The sequence below is a fragment of the Argiope bruennichi genome, chromosome 5 (assembly GCF_947563725.1).
Source record: "Argiope bruennichi chromosome 5, qqArgBrue1.1, whole genome shotgun sequence".
Classification (NCBI taxonomy): Eukaryota; Metazoa; Arthropoda; class Arachnida; order Araneae; family Araneidae; genus Argiope; species Argiope bruennichi.
The window spans coordinates 63,808,826-63,814,825 of record NC_079155.1 but is presented as its reverse complement, the minus strand read 5'-3'; the positions used below and the strand labels follow the sequence as shown (position 1 = coordinate 63,814,825).

The 6,000-nt window shown below is 24.6% G+C and overlaps 1 protein-coding gene across 1 annotated transcript in view; it reads left to right on the top strand.

Annotated features, from left to right (window-relative positions):
- Nucleotides 1-2,876: 2,876 nt before the first annotated feature.
- The window catches only part of LOC129968286 (uncharacterized), a 168,173-nt gene continuing 165,049 nt past the window's right edge, over nucleotides 2,877-6,000 (top strand). Inside the window, exon 1 of the mRNA XM_056082142.1 lies at nucleotides 2,877-2,966. The gene's annotated coding sequence lies outside the window, so the exon portion shown is untranslated. The remainder of the gene's footprint in view (nucleotides 2,967-6,000) is intronic.

Genomic DNA, 6,000 nt, shown 5'->3' with positions numbered 1-6,000 from the left:
GAAATTTTAATATTATATATAGCATAGCATCAAAAGAATCATTCATCGGTTATAAAAAATTGAAGATAGAAATAATTATTTTAAAGTATTTATATATTTGCAAATATTTCAGTTTTCCCCTTCGAATTCTACATGAGAAAAGACCATATGTAATACTATAAAACATACCAGAGTTTAAAAAATTGTTTTTTCATTACTTTGATTCAATTCAGGAGCAGTATTTGTTTAACTATTAATACTTTTTAAAATATATGAAGAAATATAATTTTGAATTAAAAAAAAGTTCATGGAGAAAATATATATGATAAATAAGGTACAGAATATTTAACATTGTGTATACATAAGGCGAAAATAACAATAGAAAAGACAGAGAAAAAATAAGAAGCAGATATACAGTGTCTCATGTATTAATGTAAAATATGAAATGTCTACCAAAATAAATATTATAATTAAACCCAAATTCATGCTTGAATGATTTTATTTTTGTTAGAAATTTTGATTTTAAGTCTCATTTTATAAATAAAAATATTCACAGGATTTTATGTGCTATAAAACTATTGAAATATCATTTTTTAATGTTTTTTTCCTCCATGTTGCTATGAAAAATAACTTAAATATACCATTTAAATTTTTCTGTGGTAAAATATATTTCCAACATAATATAATTTGAAAGCTTGGATGCTACTTTGGAACTTCTATAAATCTACAATATATGCAAGTTGATTAATGAAAATATATCTATAATAAATCCCAAATTATAAGATTTAATGCCAAAATAGTGATTTTTAATTCGAAACTTAGTAGGGTATTATTTACATGGTTCAACTTATAATGTCTAACAGCTTATAGAATTGCACTCGTTATTGGATATTTAGTGCTTTAGGCGATTTAATAAATGTATTTTCTTTGGACATTTTGTTGATCAATTTTTAAAAAAGAGAAACCGACATAAGATTGGAGCTAGTGTGATTTTCTTTAAGAGATTTACTATAGTCATTGATCAAGCTGGAGATCTTTTCTAGAGAGGATAGTTCCACCAAATCTATCCTGTGACATTATAAAAGATCTGTAGCATGGTAAATTTTGATTTAACATGGATACCTAAGATAGCCAAGGACTCATTTTTTAGGATATTATCTGGAAATTATATGATGTAACGTTCACTATTGAAACATATCTACTAAACTTAGAATCGTAAAACAGCCTACTAAACAAGTCGTTGGACAAAGAAACAGAAAATATGGCAGATAACTTATACTTCAGGAAAATATGCTCATGAAGAAAAGGAGTTATATTTTACTATATTTTTTTAATATTAACAGAATTTTAGTATAACTAGATTTTTTAATAATAATTTATTAATTTTAAACTAGATATTCAATTTAACCATTATCAAAATTTTGAGAATTTCTTTTTCACCTGCAACTTCGGATATATTTTCGCATATAGACCGTTTTTAAAATTTAAACAGTTAGCTTTCTTGTGGTATCGGCTTTATTCTTGTAAATATTTTCTCTAATTTTAAAATTTTAATTAAATCCATATTACATTTTTTTGCGATTCTTCGAAATTGTTTCCGGAATTGACCATAATTTAGAATAATATTAATTGCGTTTTCTATTCATATGTTGTTGCGATAACTAGAAGTATATATATGAAAAACATGAAGAAAAATTAATTAATTTTATAAAAATACAGTGCTACGATAGATATTTCAAACTAAAGGTTAGAGTCTCTATTAATATTTTCCCGAAACTAGAGGAGTCTAAAAATGTCGTTTATAATAATTTTTAAATCAAGATGCTTCATAATTGGATCCTATATTTCTTTTATTTACTAGAAATTCAAAATGCTAAGCATATTTAATCATTGAGGAAATCAGGTAATAATTTTTTGGCATCATTCAATAAGAGTTTATACATGTAATAACTAATTAAAATTACAAGAGATTATGGTGATTTTCACCTGTGCAATAACTTCATTTATACTACGTGAATGTTGAGAATGAGTGAACACTTAAGACATATTTTAACTAAAAGAAGTGTTTTTCCTTGCATAATACACTCTATATAATTCACTAATCGCTTTTAGCGACCTGCCGATTTTCCGGCATTGGTTATATTTAATTTCAGCTAAATTACCATAATTATTCTGTCAAATTATCAGACCTTAAAATCATATATTTTTTAATTGTCTTATACGTGCCTTGCTTATTGTGTGCATGAGCCTTTCTAATGGAGAAATATTTAGACTAGTTCATTTTATTTAATTTTTCCCCTTCAGAGGCAAAAAGAAAAAAAAATCTACTAAAAAACATAATTTCAAAAATATTATTTTTCGTGTTTGAAAAATACCAAAAAAGAGGTATCTCTTAAATTCACAATAATAAGTATTTTGTTTTTACAACATATTAACTGTACATACTTCTTGTATATAAATTAATACAATTATTAACCAATTTTTTCAAACAATTTAATAATAAAATTAACTCCATCCGTTATTGTCGATGTCACTTTGAGATGAGTGCCTTTTTTTTTAAATGTACAAATGACATTCAGAAATCAATTAACTTTTTAACTTCTGCCAGTTTTCTTTCCATCACAAAATATTCAATTTTAAAAAAACTTTTATTTAATTTTTCATAAAGGAAAGGTTTATCGATTAAAAAAAGAAATTCTCTGAATCTTGAAAATAGATATATCACTCATCTCCTGACACCATCATTCTATTTTATCAAAATCAGACCCAATATCGACTGTGAGTCCTGTCAATAAGTTACGAAGCTGACGTTTAGGGCGCCACAATCGCACACCCTCAGAGTGAAAGGGGGCCCTCCTATTTCCTATGTCACTCCGTTCGTAAAGTGCTGAGTAGAAAGTGGTTCCAAAACTTTTGCCCGTGTTCGCTCTGTATCGATTGAACTTGTGGATTACTTTGCTTCGGATATTTCATTGTTATCGGATGTGGTAAGTTCTTTTCGGCTTAAACTGAAAATTTGTTTGAAAAAATTAACTAGATAAACAAGTATTTATTTGTGAAAATGATATGTTTTCTAGTTCTCCGAAGATGATAGATATTACTTTTATGTTGAAAAGTTTTAATAGTTTAGAACTTGCTTAATGGGCTCGATAAATTTGTTTTATAAAGAGAAAAATATTTTATTATACACGAATAACTGAAAACGGTTAGTATTGTCTCATTTTTTTTCAAATAATGGAAGTTTATTTATAGTACAAATGAAATCATTTGATATCTTTCAAAAGGCAATGAATTATTTGATATTAAAAGGAATTAGTTTTTGAATTTAACTTAAAAATTTTATGTAAATTGCAATATTGAATTTGAAATTTTTATCAAGCCGACTTTTTTAGGTATGTATTAACAAAAAGAATAAATTACTTAGAATTACTAATACATTCTGACTATTTTACATTTTTTTTTAAAATTTTTAGTGAGAACGACGGTTTTTGTACACTAGATATAATTTAACATTTTAATTCTATTATATGACTTTGAAATATTGTATTTTTAAATTTTTTATGAAAATTGAATCGACTTTTAATTAACATGTGCCAAGAAAATTAATTATTATGCATGATATAACGAACATATTAAGCTCACGAAATATTATTTTGATCCGATTAAAAACCATATGAATAAGAAACGCAACTTGTAATAGTAAACAGCAGGTATATATATGTTTATTATAAATCATATTAATTTTAGTGAAATTTTTAATTGAACCTTTTACAATTGGTAATTAAATGAATATGCAATAGAAAAGGCATATTAATTAAAATCTATTGATTTTAAAATTAATGCTTAAATCTTATATATATATATTCAAAATTTAAGTGTTAAATAATTGTAATATTATCCAATATAAAAAAAGGATTAAAAATCCCTTTTAAATGTATATAAAATATAAAGAATAAAAATCTAACACCTTTCATAAGATTTTTCAAAAATTAAGCTTAAGATTTTTGAAAATGAAAGCAAAGCATCTTAAGTATTTTGGAATCTTATTCAATTCGCTCACTTTAGATACATGGATTAAAAAGAAAAAGAAAAGTCCATTAAATGATATTTGTTTTCTTCTCTTGCAAAATTTTTTTTTATTGTATACAGTTTAAAACCTAATTTAAAACAATATATTTTTATGCCATGACAAAATTTTCTTAAAAAGTTTAGCTTGAGTAAGTTTTTTTTACATTAATTTTTGTCAATCATTATTCACCTAATTGAAAATGCTATCTCGCTTGCGAATTATTATTTCTTTTTGAAAAAAAAATACGCATCATATTCACATTTTTATAAAGTGAAATTTAGAAATAAAATATAGAATATTATTTCGGAGAAACATTGCATTTCGGTTGCTTCAAATACGGAAAATTATTTTATAACAAAATAAATATTTTTTTTATTTAAATTAATATTTTCTTCTAAATCTTAAAAAAGTATATAAATTTTAATATTTTATATGCAAATATAGGATTATTGTTCTATTAAAATTTAAAATGTAAGTATATTATACTGTTGTAAAAATAAAAGCACAGAGAAAGATCATGGATATTGTAGAGCTATTATATAATAAAAGTATAATCTTATTTGTAAGAGGTGCTTGAATTTCCTTTCTATAATATTATTCTTATTATTTAGTAATCTTTGAAAATAAGTATTATTCAATGAATTACTTTTTTGAAGTAAATGTTTTACAAAATAAATAAAATAACATTTACTTTGTCTCGATTATATTGCTGTTTTAAAATTACCGTTCTTTAATGGAGGTTACAATCTGTTAATAAAACTAAGTGTGACCATAAAAGAAATTCTCAAAATGCTTAAGCATCCATTTGAAGTAAGGTAAAATGGCTCTGAGAGAACATATAAAAATTTTAAACACTGATGAATAAAATTTGGTTTCCTTTATGCATTGAAGTGGGTTGATTAAGTATGTATTTAAAACTATTATGTGTTGAATTTTTCTCTGTAGAAGCTATTTAAAGTGATAATATCATTTATTATCAGATCTAACCATAATCGGGAGGAGATTATCCACGTAATTTAAAAATAATTTATTATAAACATGTTTGGTTTAGAGACTAAACAGGGGGTTTTCATACGCATCTTATTTATTCCCTATTTTTGAAAAAAATTATTTGGTTATATAGCATTTTACCAAAATGGATTTCAAAGCAATTATTTTTGTTTTATTTTAAAGTTTGTTCTTTCATTCAAAATCTTATTACTTTTGAATTCAAATAAACTTGGATAAGTTACCTTATTGTAATTTATAAATATAACCACTATACATTGCTACCTGGGGGAAATATTGATTTATTTTATATTGACGAAAGGTATTGCGTGTTTTAAATAAACAAATTTATTCTATATCATCATTTATATCAATATTTCCTATTGAAATATATATATATATATATATATATATATATATATATATATATATATATATATATATATATATATATATATACAGAGAAAGATAGAGATGTATATAAAGGAATAAATATTTTACGTTTAAAATTTTTTTTTTTCATTTCATTTGTTTTAAAGCAATTTTGAAAAATTTGCTTTGGGTTTCCTGCTCTCCTCTTGTGGCATTTTTCTAGAAATTTCGGAGCTATGTCCAATTAATTAACTTTCAGGCAGGATGAACTAATTTTCTACTTTGAAAGAACAAAAACTACATAGAAGAAACAAAACCTCCCATCTTTACCAACCCTATTCAGTTAGGTGCCCTATTACGAACTTGGTCAAGCTTTTCACTTTCTCTATAGCATTATGTCACGCCTTTCATGCCCAAACAAAATAACTCGAGTCACCTTATGCATGCGTTAACTTGAACAAAAGGAGGCTGAATTGACCTTTCTAAGGACTATGATCGATGCAGATTATTAGAAATATCTGTAAATGAAAATCATTGCAAAGTGAGTTATATCTATACTGTAAATGAAAATCATTGCAAAGTGAGTTATATCT